Source organism: Podarcis cretensis (genome assembly GCF_951804945.1).
Source record: "Podarcis cretensis genome assembly, chromosome: 4".
Taxonomy (NCBI): domain Eukaryota; kingdom Metazoa; phylum Chordata; class Lepidosauria; order Squamata; family Lacertidae; genus Podarcis; species Podarcis cretensis.
In genome coordinates, this window is record NC_137173.1 from 50,126,843 (window position 1) to 50,145,564 (window position 18,722).

The following is an 18,722-nucleotide window of genomic DNA, read 5'->3' on the forward strand; positions in this document are numbered from 1 at the left end:
TTGTATCCTTTTCAGTTTGATTTCTGATCTGCTTCAGGAATGGAAACAGCTTTTATCACCTTGGCAGACAATTTCATCTTTGCTGGCAACAGTCAGGTGGAGTGCATCGCTGTTGAATCTTACAGAGCTTAAAGTGGTTCTTAATGCCATCAACAATATTTCTGAGCTACCTGGATGAGTTTGTTAATGGATGTAGCATTTTATGTTGGTTCTGATCATGCCTGGCAGGCAGGTCTAAGAAGGTGATATTGGAAAACTAATCTGCAGCCCATGGCCTTTGAATTCTGGAATTCATTAGGAACCCATCTTGCCACTGTGTTGTTCAGCTGTTACATAAAACTGCTTTGTGAAGTGTAGTGGAAACCCTGAACCAGTGTCTGAGATGTAGGCTAACAAGCTGAAGCTTTACCCAGACAAGATGGAAATCCTGCTAGCAGAAAGGATTCCTGACCCAGGACATGTGTGTGACCTGCCCTGAATGGGATTATACTCCTCTCACAATAGCAAATAAGTAGTTTGGAGTGTTTCTGAACTCAGTTTTGTTCCTGAATAGGCAGGTAGAAGTCATAACTAGCAGTACTTTTTCTCAGCTTCAGCTAGTATGTCCCTTCTCATTCCTGAGGAAAGGCTGGTCTTACATACTCTGGTTACTTCCAGTCTAGAGCTCTGAGTAGGGCTGCCTGTGAAAAATGTCTAGAAACTGTAACTGGTACAAAATGCAGAAGCTAGCTTTGACCAGTTTTAAGTCTCTGGCCCCACCCCAAAATTAAATATGGGTTGGATCCAGGTGAGAGGCAAATTGAAATAAATGGTATTGGTTTGAGCGATTCTATCCTAAGCACGACTAATCCTGGAATCATCCCATTGATCTTGTCACTGTATTGATATATATATTGCCAAGAGCCTGGGCATCCTATTATTGATGTGGAAGAAAATAATAGGAGAGTAAGGACCAAGATAGAAGTTTTGTTAAACATATATATGCCACCAAGCAACCACATGTCTAATTCCTCTTCCCCTACCCCCGCTAATGGAATTTGTCTCATATAATGTCATGATCTATGTTTTCCCCTCCACACTGTCAGAAAACAATGCAGTGGAGTTGGAGTGGGGTGGGGTGGGGTGGGAAAATACAGGACATCATTAGATTTTAACATGAGCTGAGACTAGATATTACAGGAGAGAGAAACTAGATGTAGTTGGGTTTTTTGGGTGGGAAACACACTTGTACTTTCTTGTTTGGTCCTAAGAACAGTGGTGGTAGAGTGATGCTGAGCTTAAATTGCCTGTGAACTGACTGAATTTCCACAACTGCTGCTTAGTGACAAAACAGTTCCTTCTGAGATACTCAAGCAAAGCTTATATACTTGCAGTTGGTTCAGTTGTTCTTAGCTGTTGTCAAAGAAGCTGCTCCCCACTTGTGCTTGATTATTAAATATATTAATTTATAAGATTCATGGGTACTTGAGAGCCAGTGTGGTGTAGTGGTTAAGAGCGGTAGTCTTGTAATCTGGTGAACTGGGTTCGCGTCTCTGCTCCTCCACATGCAGCTGCTGGGTGACCTTGGGCTAGTCACACTTCTCTGAAGTCTCTCAGCCCCACTCACCTCACAGAGTGTTTGTTGTGGGGGAGAAAGGGAAAGGAGAATATTAGCCACTTTGAGAGTCCTGCAGGTAGCGATAAAGTGGGATATCAAATCCAAACTCTTCTACAATGAAGCACCATCTGTAAATGTATGACTTCACAGAAAGTTTTAGGCAGTTTAAAGTATTTCTAGAATGCAAATTAGTATCCCTCACTGGGGAGCAGAAATTCAAGGTGTAAAAACTACTGATGTACATTAAAAATTTTAAAACTATTTGAGCATGAATACATTCCAGCCACTTAAAATCTCTTGGTAGGTTGATAGCTGCCTTGATTTCATGGCAGTCCTTGACAGCTGCCCATTGAGAAGTACCTTTTTTCAAAAGAAATCTTTATCATTTATATTTGCCTAATAATAATAATAAAAATAATAATAATAAATTTTATTTATATCCCGCCCTCCCCAGCCGAAGCCGGGCTCAGGGCGGCTAACAACACTAAAACAGTGCAACGTTATAAAAACATTATAAAAATTAATTAAAATCAAAATTGATAGCAACCATAAACTAAAGTTTTGTAAAGATTGCCAAAGGAGGGAGTCAGGCTGCACCCTGACCAAAGGCCTGGTGGAACAGCTCTGTCTTGCAGGCCCTGGGGAAAGATGTCAAGTCCTGCAGGGCCCTTGTCTCTTGTGACAGAGCGTTCCACCAGGTTGGAGCCGCAGCCGAAAAAGCCCTGGCTCTAGTTGAGGCCAGCCTAACCTCTCTGTGGCCTGGGACTTTCAAGATGTTTTTATTTGAAGACTGTAAGTTCCTCTGTGGGGCATACCAGGAGAGGCGGTCCCATAGGTACGAGGGTCCTAGGCCGTATAGGGCTTTGAAGGTTAAAACCAGCACCTTAAACCTGATCCTGTACTCCACCGAGAGCCAGTGCAGCTGGTATAGCACCTGATGAATGTGATCTCGCAGCGAAGACCCCGTAATGAGTCTCGCTGCGGCATTCTGCACCCGCTGGAGTTTCTGGGTAAGTCTCAAGGGCAGCCCCACGTAGAGCGAGTTACAATAATCCAGTCTGGAGGTGACCGTCGCGTGGATCACAGTGGCTAGGTCAGGGCGAGAGGGGTAAGGAGCCAACTGCTTAGCTTGGCGGAGATGAAAAAATGCCGCCTTTGCCTGCAATCTGCACCTCCATGGAGAGGGAGGTATTGAAGATTACACCCAAACTCTTAACGGACAGTACTGGCACTAATTGCACCCCCGCAAGAGATGGGAGTTGCCCCCTCAATCCCATATCGTCCCATCCCAGCCAGAGGACCTCTGTCTTCGAAGGATTTATCTTCAACCGGCTCCCACGTAACCATCCAGCCACAGCTTCCAAGCATCTGATCAGTGTGTCTGGGGCCGAGTCAGGATGGCTATCCATCAACAGATAGAGTTGGGTGTCATCAGTATACTGATGGCAGCCCAGCCCAAAACTCCGGACAAGCAGGGCAAGGGGGCACATAAAGATGTTTAAAAGCATCGGGGAGAGTATCGCACCCTGGGGCACTCCACACACCAAGGAATGGCGGGATGACAATTCCCCCCCAAGCGCCACCCTCTGTCCCCGACCAGAGAGAAACGAGCACAGCCATTGAAGGACTGTGCCCTGGATCCCCACGTCGGCAAGGCGGTGGTCCAGGAGTTCGTAATCGACCATGTCGAAGGCTGCTGACAGGTCTAGAAGAATCAGCAGCCCCGACCCGCCTCGATCCAGCTGCCTGCGGAGATCATCTGTTAGGGCGACCAGAGCCGTCTCGGTCCCATGACCAGCGCGGAAGTCGGACTGGAATGGATCCAGAGCCGATGTTTCATCCAGAAACCTACCAAGCTGTTCAGCAACCGCTCTCTCAAACACCTTACCCAGGAATGGAAGATTCGAAACCGGGCAGTAATTGGATAGATCTAAGGGATCTAATGATGTTTTCTTTAAAAGCGGGTGCACCACTGCCTCCTTCAGTTCCCCAGGGAATGTCCCGGTGCCAAGGGACAAATTGATGATATCCCCCAGGGGGGCCCGCACCTCGTCTGGACACGCTCTAATCAGCCAGGACGGGCATGGGTCGAGAGGACAAGTGGTGGGCTTTCTAGCTCGGAGGAGTCTGTCCACATCGGCTGGGGATATCCGGTCAAAGTGGTCCAATACTGGACCCGAGGACAGTCGAGGGGCCTCCAGTTCCTTTATTGTATCCAAATTGGCAGGGAGGTCATGGCGGAGCAACAGGACCTTCTCCGCACAAAAGCTCGCAAATGCCTCACAGCTGTGTGTCAAATTGTTATTTAAATTTGGCTGTCCGAGGGACGTTAAAGACGGAATTATACTAAATAATTGCGCCAGGCGAGAGCTAGCGGATGCAATGGAGGCCGAGAAGTAGGACTTCTTAGCGGCCTTCACTGCCATCTCGTAGGTTTTCATAAAAACCCTATAAGATGTTCTTGAAGCTCCGTCACGGGCACCCCGCCATACTCGCTCTAGCCGTCTGATGTCCCACTTCATTTTCCGGAGCTCCTCGGTAAACCAGGGAGCCTGGTTTCTGCAGGGTTGCAGAGGGCGCTTAGTTGTGATCTCATTGATGGCTGCCAGGAGCTGGGTATTCCAGCCCTCAACAAGCTCAGTCAATGAGTCGCCAGGGGGAGAAAGGTCCCACAAGGCTTGACGGAATCTATCAGGGTCCATCAGCCTCTGCGGGCGAGCCCAAATCAGCTTGCCACCTAAGCAGGGTGGGGGTGGAACATCAATCCTGGCTTTCAGAGCATAGTGATCAGACCATGGCACCTTCATCGAAGGAAACATGATCACATCTATACCGACGCCAAAGATCAAATCCAGTGTGTGGCCTGCTTGATGTATGAGGCCCGAAACAAACTGGGAGAGCCCTAGTGTCGCCATGGAAGACACCAGGTCTAGAGCCTGTGAGGAGGGAGTGGCATCAGCATGGATGTTGAAGTCCCCCAATACCAATAGGTTAGGGAACTCCAAGCCCCAGCCGGCCACCGCCTCCAGCAGGCCTGACAGGGTGGCTGCTGGTGCGCTAGGTGGCCGGTACACCAGCCAGACAGCCAAGCTCACCTCGGAGCCCCACACTAGGCCAACACATTCAATGTCAGGGATCGATGGCGATGGTTGAGCCCTGAAAGAACAATCTTCCTGGATTAATAATGCCATCCCTCCCCCCTGGCCCACAGTCCATGACTGGTGGAGGACGGAGAAACCTGGGGGCGCCATCTCTCGTAAGGTAACAGTATCACCTTTGTGCACCCAGGTCTCCATCACACAAGCCAGGTTGACCCCCTGTGAGATGAAGAAATCTCACAGGGTGGCGGTTTTGTTGCCTATAGACCTGGCATTGCACAAAACCAGTGACGGAGGTGAGAAATCCTTGCTCACCCTACCCTCGTCTCTCGGGATGGGGTGCAGATTGGAAGGGGTACGAGCATATCCGTATCTCGATCCCCTTCGGCTATGACATCTGCCCCCACCGCCATACCTCCCTCGCCCCTCCACAGTAGGAATCCCAAGCCTCATACTCGCCTCCATTTACAGAATATAAAAGCAAGCAAGCAAAAAACAATTGCACCAAAACAAAACCAATCCCCACCTCACTCAACAACCATCCCACCCCAACCCAAAATAAAACAAAACAAAATAAAAATACATGGATAAAAACCACCATTTATGGTACAACAAAGTAAAATGTAAAAACACTTTTAAAACACTTTAAAATATATAAAAACATTTTAAACATTTGCTGCAGCAGCACCAGTGTCCTTAAAATTGTGGCGGTGGTGAGTGTGGGCCCCGCCCCCTGGCCTGGTGGAGAATGGGCTTGCAGGGGGAAGAGCCCTCCCCACAAACTCACGGCAGAGCGGCAGCAGCAATGTCCCGAGGCCTCCTTGGAGCCTTATATGCTGAGGTGGAGTATGGGGCCCGCCCCCAGGCCCAAGGTGGAGAATGGGCTTGCAGGGGGAGCGGTCCTCCCCACAAAATCACGTCAGATATCAGCAGTCAGCTCAGATGATGAGAGACTGACAGGTAAAAAGCAAAAACTTCATAGGATTAATATATTGTTTCCTTCTTGTGAATCTGATGAGTTTTCAGATAGTGCCCCCTTCCTGAATGAATGATAATAGGACAGATTATCCTGCTAGCCTGATCTGTAACTGCAGTGTCAACTTAAAATCAGTTTTTTTTCCTTTCCTTTCCTTTTATATGTCTCACATGTATGACAGCTGTTAAATACTAATTATTATTATTATTATTTTTAATACATATTTATTAAAGTTTTTTGAATACAAATGCATAAATAATAAACAACATTACTTATTACATGACATAATTTCGTCACTTCTTTGGACTCCCTCACATCTCCCGCTCCCACTTACATCGTTACAAAAAAAAAAAATTTCCAAGCAAATTACCCACTTGTTTACAATCTTATCTCCGCTCATTTAAATAAAATCTAGCAGTTTTCCAAAAAGTTTATATTTTCCTTAATCTCACTTATCGTCAAATTCAGATCTAATTCAGTGGTGGGCAGTTATTTATGATCTAGCATCCTTCTTAACATTCAACCAGATTACAATATTTTTGTAAATAAATCTTGAATTTCCTCCAGTCCTCCTCAACCCTTTCCTCTCCCAGGTCTCGGATTCTACCAATCATCTCGGCCAGTTGCATATAGTCCATCAGCTGCATCTGCCATTCTTCCAGTGTGGGTAGATCTTGAGTTTTCCAATTCTTAGCGATGAGTATCCTTGCTGCCGTTGTTGCATACATAAAAAATGTTCGGTCCTTCTTTAACACCTTCTGGCCGACAATACCCAGAAGGAAGGCCTCTGGTTTCTTAGTAAAGGTATACTTAAATACCTTTTTCAACTCATTATATATCATTTCCCAGAAGGCCTTCACTTTAGGGCAGGTCCACCAGAAGTGAAAGAATGTTCCCTCATGTTCTTTACATTTCCAACATTTATTATCAGACAAATGGTATATTTTGGCAAGTTTAACTGGGGTCATGTACCATCTATATATCATTTTCATTACATTTTCCTTCAGAGCATTACATGCAGTGAAGTTCAGCCCAGTGGTCCACAACCTTTCCCAGTCCTCAAACATAATATTATACCCAATGTCCTGAGCCCACTTTATCATAACCGATTTAACCATTTCGTCTTGTGTATTCCATTTTAACAGCAAGTTATACATTCTTGATAATACCTTAGTCTTTGGTTCTAACAATTCTGTTTCCAACTTCGATTTCTCCACCTGGAACCCTACCTTTTTATCATTTTTAAAAACTTCTTTAATCTGAGCATAATGTAACCAGTCTCGCACTTTATCCTTCATTTTCTCCAAACTCTGCAATTTCCAATTGTCTCCATCTTTTTCTAATATTTCCCAATATTTTGGCCATTTGGCCTCCATATTGGGTCTTTTTCGGGCCTTAGCTTCCAGAGGTGAAAGCCACCTCGGAGTTTTGTTTTCCAATAAGTCTTTGTATTTTGTCCAGACATTGAATACTGCTTTCCTGACAATATGGTTCTTAAAGACCTTATTGATCTTAACCTTATCATACCATAAGTATGCATGCCAACCAAAAGCATTGTTAAAACCTTCCAGGTCCAATACATCAGTGTCTTCGAGAAGTAGCCAGTCTTTTAGCCAGCAAAAAGCTGCGGCTTCATAGTACAGCTTTAAGTCTGGCAGGGCGAAGCCCCCTCTTTCTTTCACATCAGTTAGTATCTTAAACTTAATTCTGGGCTTTTTGCCCTGCCAGACAAATTTAGATATATCTCTCTGCCACTTCCGGAAGCACTCCGTCTTGTCCACAATCTGCAATGTTTGAAACAAAAACAACATCTTTGGCAATACATTCATCTTAACAGCAGCAATTCGGCCTAACAAGGAAAGCTTCAATTTTGTCCAACTATCCAAGTCTCTCTTAATTTCAGACCAGCATTTTTCATAGTTGTCCTTAAAAAGACTCAGATTCTTTGCTGTTATATTTACCCCTAGGTACTTTACTTTTTTAACCACAGTTAGTTCTGTTTCTCTCTGAAACCGTTCCGACTCTGTATCTGTCAGATTTTTTCCCAGCACCTTAGTTTTCTGTTTATTTAATTTGAATCCCGCCACCCGACCAAAATCTTGAATCAATTGTAATACTCTTATTGTACTAGATTCTGGCTCCTGCAGGGTCAGAACTAGGTCATCTGCAAAAGCTTTAAGTTTATATTGTTTCGCTCCGACCTGAATCCCTTCCACCAACCGGTCCCCTCTAATCATATTCAAGAGCACCTCCAGCACCGATATAAATAACAAAGGGGAAATCGGGCAGCCTTGTCGTGTTCCTTTTTCAATTTTAAACTCTTCTGTAACCACATTGTTTACTATCAATTTAGCCTTTTGTTCTGAATATATTGCATCAATCCCATTCTCAAAACCCCGACCCACTCCCATTTCTTTTAAGTTTCCCTTCATAAATTTCCAAGAGATATTATCAAAGGCTTTCTCCACATCTATGAAAATTAGCACTGCTGTTAAATACTAATTACTGCCTGTGGTATTAAATTACAAATATTCACAAAGATAATATAATGTAGCCTGACACCTCATTATAGATTATTTGCTCCAGCAGGATGTGACAGAAATCAACAGGAAACTACCATTTGTTTGGAATATGTTGCCTAAAAGAAGGCTGGGTATGATTGGAGGGACCAGCAGCATCTTTTTCTCTCTCTATTCAAATAATTCAAATCACATAATAAATAAGAGAAGATTCTTTCATATAATGCCTTTATGTTTTTAACCCACCTACTCTGCCCCCTAAAATGGCAGCTTGACAGTAAGAATTAAGAGCAGTCAGCAAACCACATATTCCCTTCTGATTCCATAGGAGAGGGAACTTTTGCAGATGGATCATGTACCTCATCCATATGTTCCATCAGGTCTTTTGCTGCAGATGGGCCTGGTGTCAGTTCTGTGGAGATGCTGGAGATGTCTAAGGTAGCTCTGGAGTTAGGGTCCTCGTACTGACCTCTTCATGTGCTTTTAACTTAGCAAACAAAAAAACAAACAACCCCCCCCACAAAAACCCCAAGTGAGCCAATCGTAACAGGATTAAGAGGAGGTTTTATTTTATTTTATCTTATTGGAAAAATCAATTAACTGCTAGAGAAAATATCTTCCACAGGAAATGTAAAGAGACCTGCCAAGATGCTTGAAAAAAGTGGGGGAGGGGGATTTCAAACATGGATTCTTTTCTTTTCCTTGGAAAAATAGATCATGTTCAATTTCAAACTAAATTGCTAGGTCTGTGGGCTCTCTTTTTCTAACCATTTCTTTTGTTCGGGTTTTCTTTTTAAAGAACACTCAAAGCAGCTAAGAAAAAAAAAATCACACTATACAACTTGTGAAAAAAGAAACAAATAGATCAAAAGCACATTTCATAACCTTGGCACGATGGCAGAGAACCAGTAGTCAGGGTATTGGCTTTGAGACCCTGTAGGAGGGAGGCAGTGTGTCAGCGACTCTCATTCTATTGTATCTCCTATTCTAGCTCAATGGCTGAGTATAGATGATAAATTAGTAGTTCATTTAGGAGGTGATCATGCCAGTACAGTATTGTGTGAACTTTCCTTCCTTTACTAGTTAATACATATGGGAAGGGCAAGTAGAGTTTAACATAGATTATGAGCTCACCATACTTGCATGCAAATGATGTAGCCATTTGAATCCTCCGGCATTCTATCTAAGTCCAGTATCCTAACCTCAACAAATTAGCCTAGCTTAAGGTGTGGGAGTGTTGACAAGACATTCATGTTTGTCAGAGTTAATATCAAGGTTTATGCCCACTCTCTGACCAAGGGCCAATTTGCCACAAGGGTACCTGGCAGCTGGTGAGCCTTTACCCTAAAACATCCATTTTGTGCAGTGCAACTCTCCACTACCAACCACCACCATGAAGACTGATATGTTCCATAATGCCTGCCAACACTTCATACAACCAAGAAAGTCCCTTCTTCTATCTGAGTCATTTGTGTAGGAGGGGTGGGATAGAGTGTGATTTCAGGTTAGCTTGGAAATTATATGTGCCAGTTCCAATGTTTTTGAAAAATAGCTTGTCTTATTTTTGGCCAATTCTAATCCAAGATTCCCTGTTCACTTGGGTCATCTCGTGGGCAGTGTTTGCTGCCTGGAGCAGCTGTGAGTCCTGGTTTAGGCCATCTTCTTCCATCATAGCTGAAGGGGGGGTGCCCAGTGACTATCCTTTTGGTTGCGCTGGTCTGGCGGGAAGGCCAATCAGGAGAGTGGTGGAGGGGCTAGACCAGGTCTGCCTCCAAAGTATTTAAGAGAGTGACCCTTGGAAAGTCACCTTCTTGGAAGACCGACATGGGATTTACCACCCGTTTACTAGACTCTAAGTGGCTTTTTCAAATGTAAGTGGGCACGCCAACATATGACCTTGTTATGGTTTATACCAGACTTCCTCAGCCTCGGCCCTCCAGATGTTTTGAGTCTACAATTCCCATAATCCCTGACCACTGGTCCTGCTAGCTAGGGATCATGGGAGTTGTAGGCCAAAAACATCTGGAGGGCTGAGGTTGAGGAAGCCTGGTTTATACAGTTGCTGGGTTGGGGGAAGGGGAGGATTTTTTTCCTGCAAATAAGTTGCTCTTTCTGCAGGTTTTTGCCTACCTCATAAGCACTGTCACAACTTTGGCGAATAAGGCAATGATTTGGATCCTTAGTTTAATGGGTGCCCCATTAAAGGAGTCCAGGAGGGGTATCGCTGTCTGGGAGCCCACAAGGGGGGTTATGGGCCATAGCATCTCTCCCAGTGGTGACCTTCAGGATGAAAGCACCTGGTACATGTCAGGGGTGACTCTCAGCTCAGGGTTGACCCTACCCAAATTATCCAGCAGCAGGTGGGCTGCTTGACACACACCCAATGTCTTGGTGAAGACCTACTTAGATATGCAATCAATAAAAAGTTGTGGCCTATTTCAACCTTATACAAATATCCTGTGGTTTTTCCTATGGTTCACCATTCCCCATCACTGGGTTGTGGTCAGCATGCACCTGGGCAGCAAACACTCCCCTCACACTCTACTTGTTTCCTGAGCTCTTCTTTGATTACTTAACCATTGGCTTATGGCAGGACTTGCCAAACTTTTTGGACTAAAGGGCACATTTCAAATTTTGAGAGCTTTCTGAATTGCCAGTTACATATTGGCTACCATGGAATGGGTGTGGCATAACACAAAATAGAAAGAGACAACTGCCTCCAACAACCTTATTCTTCTCATGGGAAGTCTGCTGTAGAACAGTGCAACTCCATAACTTGAAACATGTGCAAAGTGAAGTAGGCACAGCCTGCTTGCCATTTGTTCAATTTCTCACGTTTTGCCTCCTTAGTTACTCAGCACCCTTGCTGAATGTCTAGGCTGCCATGGCCCAATTGCATCCTTTTCTGTCTCTTAATTGGTGGCTTTGATGTTTGTAGTGCACTGTATTTCTAAACAGAAGTTGGTTTTTATACTTTGAAATCCTTTAATTTAAAATATGCTAAAATATGTATACTGTTTTATTGCATTGTTTAGTGATTTACTGCCACTAAATGAATGTTTACAAACAAGGGTGGAATATTGATTACCAATAGAAGAATACACCTTTGCGTATTCACAAAGATAGAGCATTTGGTGTCAGCAGATTAGATATTTGGATGAAACCCAAACACAAGCTGCAGTTTTATTGTGCTCCCTATGTTGTGTTTGATTTTGCTGTATAACACTTTTTAGACAAAAAAGGAAACAAGGAATGTACTGACAAAGCCTTGTTTATGTAGGTTGCCCCATTGTAACCAAGGAAGCTCTTTACATAAAAGACAGCTGATACCCAAAGAGAAGGAAGGAATGGAATGAGAAGGAGCTAATATTTATTCTAAGAGTGGCTGTGCACAGTACTTTAAACCCCATGCTGATGTTCTAATTCAGTCTTGGCCAACCTGGTGCCTTCACATGGTTTGTACTACATCCCCAACTAGTACATCAGATTGGTGAAGACTGGTCTAATTGTATAAGTGTGAATGGGGGTCATGATTGTTCCTCACAGTCTTGGCATGCCCACATAGTGTTTGTGTATGTGCAAGTCTGAATATTTTGTACCACAATTGTGTTATATTGTGTGTTCATTCATGAGTGTTTGTGTCAATTATGCAATCTCCTGTTCCACTCTCTGCTTATGTATGTACCTGGTATTAAAAGGCTTTGTTTTTCTTGAGTAATCCTTCTTCAGAAGACTGAGCACGGTTAAGTAATTAGATTCAGTATTGTTACTGATAATGTTACTTTTATTATTTTCCAAGGAATAGTAAGACACAGCTAAACTATTAGTATAAATGAAGCATAATTGTGCTGCAAAATATGTTGCGTGTATTAAATTCAAACAACCTACATGAAAATTTAAACTAACTGATTTTCTTCTGTCTTTCTCTTTCTCCTTCCCTTTTTGAATACAACCACATCACCTGGATTTACTCTCCCTAATGAAACAAAACATACCTTCTGCATCGGGATATATTCTGATATGCTTAAAACAGGTAAGTCAACAGACTGTTTATGCTCCTGTTGTTGTTACCCTGTCATTGCAATGTTGTGGGTTTTTTTATTTTAAAAAATCATAATGTTATAAAAAGATTTATACCCTGCATTTAATGGGATGAATCCAGATAGACTCTGCAATCCTATGGTCCCTGGGAAAGTGTACCAGAAAGAGCATAATAGGAAGCATTGGATGGTTTGACCTTAGGGCTTTAACATTGAATGCTTTCACCCTGCTACAGAAAACCTCTGCTGCCCTTTCCCTACTTATAGCAAAGCTACAGCTGGAACATTGGGCTGGAACGTTTGAACAGCAGCTCTATAAGGAGATTGGGAGCCATCACATTCCCAGTTTTCTGCTGTGCCCAAAGCAGGGATGAATCTACACCAGACCTGCAGAGGGCAGAGTGAATTTTCCTCATATTGGTTGTCATTAAAAGCAAGAAAGCAGACTAAGGAAAAAGGACAGAACAACAGAATAGCATTGCTCCATCTTTGCTTCTATTCCACTGGCATAAGCCCTGCAGGGCATAGGATATGGTGGTGAAGCTACCTTCAGTTTTTTATACATTATGGTTGAAGCCTAAGAAACCAGTGGCCAAATGAGACATGTCTCAAGTCCAATTTTTGGTTCTAACTTCTTTTTCTTATAGTGAACCATTTCTGTTAAACTTTTTTTTGGTGGGGGTACAAGTTTGCTTTTCTTTTATCTAAAAAAAAAGTGGGATTGTTTATTTTTAAGAGTATTTGTCACAGTTTCCCCACTTCACAATGCCCTTTCTCTGTCTTTTCCTTCTTGAGCTTTCTGGTAAAGAAGGTACCGTAATTGCAATAGATAAAGGTTGTATATTAACTGCCTTTCCAATGGTTTCCTTTTATTTTGTAAGAGATCTTTAAATAAAATTTTGTCACTACTGGAAGTATTCAGGGATTGATACAAGAACCCAACACCTATGCATTCATGGATCTCATGGGCTGGTCTGTAAGAGAACTGCCTTAACAGCAGCACACAGAACTGGTCTGAATTAGATTGGTCCCTCTACTTTTAACTATGTTATTTTGCAGACCTTTCTCACATTATTTTTTATATATAATTTTGTTTTGGGTATTTCTTTTGAACCTTGTAGGCAAAAAATCTTATCCCTGATTCTCTTACTTTTGTAACAGTTGACATAAGACTCTGTAACACAAGTGGACTGTAATAGAATATTCAGAGTACGTGGCATGAACTAAAAGTCAGCTTAGTTTTCTGTAGCCAACAGAAATCATTAAATAAATCTCCCATAAGACTAGCTTCCTATGGGTAAATTTGAAAAGGAAGGCAATTTCTTAAAATCCCTTTTTAGGATTTAAACCTTTAATTCTTGATTATTTAGCACCCAATGAAGCAAACAAATATACTTCCAGGATTAAGCCAGTACAAATACACTAGTTTGTTTTCCCTGGAACAGCTAAAGCCAAAGCTTGGCATTCTTGTTTTGCCTCCTGAGCCAAGTTAATGAGGCCTAAATGGAACTTGTTTGGAGATTTCTTTTATTCTTAAATTGTTATTTCAGTATTAATGGTATTGAAGGCAAATAAGTTGGCAATTAAAAAACTGTATGCTCAACATCAAAAAAACTAAGATCATGGCCACTGGTCCCATCACCTCCTGGCAAATAGAAGGGGAAGAAATGGAGGCAGTGAGAGATTTTACTTTCTTGGGCTCCATGATCACTGCAGATGGTGACAGCAGTCACGAAATTAAAACACATCTGCTTCTTGGGAGAAAAGCAATGAAAAACCTAGACAGCATCTTAAAAAGTAGAGACATCACCTTGCCAACAAAGGTCTGTATAGTAAAAGCTATGGTTTTCCCAGTAGTGATGTATGGAAGTGAGAGCTGGACCATAAAGAAGGCTGATTGCCGAAGAATTGATGCTTTTGAATTATGGTGCTGAAGGAGACTCTTGAGAGTCCCATGGACTGCAAGAAGATCAAACGTATCCATTCTTAAGGAAATCAGCCCTGAGTGCTCACTGGAAGGACAGATCCTGAAGCTGAGGCTCCAATACTTTGGCCACCTCATGAGAAGAGAAGACTCCCTGGAAAAGACCCTGATATTGGGAAAGATGGAGGGCACAAGGAGAAGGGGATGACAGAGGATGAGATGGTTGGACAGTGTTCTCGAAGCTACCAACATGAGTTTGACCAAACTGTGGGAGGCAGTGGAAGACAGGAGTGCCTGGCATGCTCTGGTCCATGGGGTCATGAAGAGTCGGACACGACCAAACAACTAAACAATGCATTAAACCTATTTGTCTTCAACGTGTCACAGGGTTGTTGTTTTGGAATCAGGGAGTATTTTGAAAGTACCAATATTGAATTTATCTAGGCAAAGTTAAATTTTGCAATGTAAATCCCACACTTCTGAAGCTCGCTGAAAAAAAAGAAAGATCTATGAGTCTGTCACACATTTTCTTCATCAAATCTCTTGGAGAAATGTTCTTTTCTTTTCTTTTTAAAAAAAGAAATTTTGTCTTTGCAGTACCTTCCCATCTCTGGTTGCCTGTCTCATTTAATGACATAAGAATCTATATTGCACTTTAAATGAGAAACACAATTTTAGAAGTGCTGTATTGTGGAATTCATCTGACAGAAGAGCGTTTGATGAAGTAGGCAGGATAAGGCATGCAATCTCTTCTCAATATACTGCTACACTCTAAAACAACATTTGATTCCTTTGGATGCAGTGATGTCTGCTGGACTTGGTTGAAATTCATGTTCAGTTAAGAAGTGTTTTGGGTGGCTTTGAGTAAATTAGTTTCAGACTAACCTGATTCTTGTTGAACTTCTGGTACTACTAAAGACTTTTATTGAAGCTGACATTTTAATGAAAGCTTGATTTTATAGTTATAACTGGTTTTTTATGTTTTGTTACTTTTGCACCACTTAAAGGCAATTGTAGGTTAAGTGGCATATAAATTGTTTAAATAAACAAGATAGTGAAGTGTAGTGTCCTGGTAAGACTTGGTCTATTTGAATCTCTTGGAATTCATCACAACCTGCTGCCTAAAAAGGCATAACATGATGTGCGTACAAGGATATAAAAAATATAAAAAGAAAGCAAACATTTAATTTTTTTGCAATGTATTTGCTTCACGGTTGTTGCAGTTGTCTTGTGTCAAATGCTGTTTTGAAACTGGCACTATCCCTGTGCCTGCTTGCTTGCAACTTTCTCAGTCTGTATATCTATATGTAAGAAAACATTACATATAGAACCTTGCAGTGTTCTCACACCAACATCTATAGGAAAATGACCCTATACTGTAAATCTATTCTTGAATTAATATGTTCCCTTGGGCTTATTAGTTTTGTCTATGTTTCTTACTCTTTCAAATATTAGTAGCATATTATACTTAAGTATTAATCTTTCCTTCTCATGTAGCATGCTTCTGACTGACAACTAATTTCAGTTGAGTTGAAACACTATTGTTGTTTGTTTTGACTTTCCTTATTTTAGAAAAAGCACCTTGTGTTTCGATGTACTTTAGACTCTCACACAAGCCTTTGGATTTTATCTGTTGTTTTGTTCAAGTTCTGGACACCTACAAGTATGCAAAAGCTTCCAAGCACTCTGCCCCACCTTGCCCAGCACCATACAATCTTATAGTCATCCCATGGGACATTGCTCAGGAGGCCTTCTGGAGTTGGTATCAAAACAGTTTTGCTTTTGTCTAATTCACCTCTGGGAAGCTCCCAGATCCAATTAAATTACAGCTTCATCAGAATCCATCTCTGTACTCTCTGTAAGCCCTTGCCTTCATTGCTAGTCACTATATTCATGTTGCTTGTTCTTAAAAGTGAATATATAAAGACACTCTGACTAAGATGGGAAAGCCAACTTATCCCAACATCTGCACACTACTATGCTTCCCCAGTCACTCGTTATGTTTTAAGTATTGTGCATATTGTAAAAGAAAGCATTGAATAAGCCAGAGCTGGCTATAGGAATCTAGGAAAGCTGATTTGGCTATTGAAAACAAAACAAAAGCAGAATAACCCTCTAGCATGTAAGTAATGATCATGTCAATGTGGCAGCTCCCTTTGTTCCTGTTTCGGAATAGGTGTAGTGTTGAAAATACTTCCTCTGGTAGATAGCAATGTCACCAGGGGCTTGTTTACTTTAATGAGCTTTGACCATGGGTTCTTATAATTTGATGACAGCCTGCTAGCATAAGAAATGGTTGTTTAAAGCTATATGGAATATTTAGCCAAACATTAACAATCTTCTCTTGGGAGAGCATTTCTAAGAGTAAGAATAGCTCAGCAGTCCCCCCCCCCTTTCTTCTGAGGCTTTTATATGAACATTGGGTAGGCATCTGGGAGATACATGCCTTAGCTGGGGGTGTACGTATAACGACAGAGTTGAATTGTACCTCAAAGGGCACCTTGTCCATTTCCTCTGCCAGTGCAGGAAATCTGCTGTTACAGCACCCATTCTAGGTAGCCATCCAGTCTCTGCTTAAAAACCTATGTCAAGGGAGAGTTCACCACCTTCTGAGGGAGTCTGTTTTGTGGCCAGACACTTCACACCACCATGAAATTCTTTGTAATGTTGGGTCAAAATTCCCTTTCTTGTACTTTGAACCTGTTGGTTTGGGTCATAGCATCTGGAGTGACAGAAAATAAATGTGTTCTATCATCTTTAAATCTTAAAATATCCTATTTTCTTCAGGCTACACATAACTCCTGTCACCCTGTGTGGCATCGTGAACTAAATGAACCACTGAGCCATTTAGCATTTTCCACACTCCCATTTACTCAGAGTGCTCCCACTGCTGATTTTGGGAGCAGTGTACACAGGACATTATCCATAATGCATACCTCTCTTGTGTCTATCCTATATCTTGCTACCCATTGTTCCTTATGAAATGCTGCATTTTAATGTGTTTTCCCTAAAACCAGATTCCATCCAAATGGACAAAAAAGGAATGGCCTAGCTGCATTTTAAGCCAGTAATGTGTACACAGCCTTTTGGTCCTAAAACCTCACACTTATTCATACCAAATCTGCATCCTTTTCATTCTTCACTTTTAAGAGAATAGAAACTACTTGGAAGTCAGCCAAATCCTAGGAAAGACATATCCCCCTGTCTGTTCTTAATGGGACATAGACATAACTTTTCTTCCAACTCATTACAAGAAAGAGACAAGCTAGATATATGATCAGAATGGATGCCAACAGCACTTTAAGGTTTCATTATCCCTAATTGTATTTAAACCTAGATATCTGCAGCCAAAGTTAGTTAGCTAAAGTTGATATGTGAAATTCAGCTCACCATGAACATATCCCTTCTTTGTATTCTGTGGCATACAATTTCCCAACCTTTGAAGCACATTTGCCTTTGTTTGTGGTTCACCATTTGTTGCTGCAGTACAATTTGCATCCCTCCCTAATCATTGGCTATCATGTCTGGGGCTGATAGGAGGAAGAGTCCAACAACATCACAGGTTCACCAATTGTGCCCTATGTGAGGTCACCCCCTCCTAAATGTTGATATTAGCATATTTATGGGGATAATATAGGTGCCTGTACCACACTTGTATATTATTGCAAGTAGGGTGTGTTTCAGATCTGGAATATGGCACACTGAGAAAGGGTTAAACACTCCCTTCCCCAGAATTACTGCTATGATTTGAAATAGAGTCCCTGGAACAGCTTTAAATTAATACTACAACCAACCCCTCATGATGAAACTGCTATGCCATTTTTTGGGTAAAGCGTGTTCTCCTTCATGGAGAGCACGTGTTGCGGTGGGGGCCACCAGGGCACTCCAAAGTTGGGGGCGGGCTAATTGACCGTTGGGCCACTGATGCGATTGGGCTTCTCTTGTTGTTGGGAAGAAGTTAATGTTGCCATTTGATTGATTGACAGCCATAAATGCTAAAACTCCTTGCACGAGGCTAGGACTTCCTCTTTTCGCCCGTGAATCGGATTGCCCGTCCCCCCTCCCTAGAATTAGGGTAGTTCGCTTTGACCTTGCTATGCCTGTCATGGGGTCGCCTGCTCTTGGGGCAGGGGCCCGGTAGGAATTTTGTCCATCTGGCTGATTGGCTGGGGCCATTTGGTTTTTGCCTACTGCGTAGCAAATCATCACAACTTGTAAGGTTGCAGTTAGGCATTGGTTTATGGTTTGGTTGGTTGAGGGGCATGGATTGGCTGTGCCTGCCCCTCTAATGCTGCTGCTGCAAGGGATTCCATTAAAGGAATCAGGGGCTAACTATTGCTTGTACACCCTGTCAAGGGGGCTCGGGCCACTGCAAGACCTCCTGGCTGTATTTGGGGTGGGCTGAGGGCAGGTTCCCTGCTCTGTAGCTAGCCCCAAGTGTATTCCCCTTTTCTGACTTTAGCAGGCGTGTGGAATGTCAGTCCGTCCCCCACGGTGGGGGCAGATAGTCGCAATCAGTGCCTAAGCAACCACTCACTTGTTTGTATTTTAATAATGTTATTGCCAAA

At 42.5% G+C, this 18,722-nt stretch overlaps 1 protein-coding gene and 1 long non-coding RNA gene across 4 annotated transcripts in view; one reads left to right on the forward strand and one right to left on the reverse strand.

Moving 5' to 3' along the window:
• Window positions 1-18,722, forward strand: part of NCAM2 (neural cell adhesion molecule 2) — a 202,996-nt gene that overhangs the window by 44,781 nt on the left and 139,493 nt on the right. The window lies entirely within an intron of this gene.
• LOC307213872 lies at window positions 8,441-17,763 on the reverse strand. The gene is made up of 3 exons (XR_013837765.1): window positions 17,545-17,763; window positions 11,026-11,140; window positions 8,441-8,677 (listed from the first exon to the last, which is right to left on the reverse strand). It is a non-coding gene; the product is annotated as an uncharacterized lncRNA (long non-coding RNA).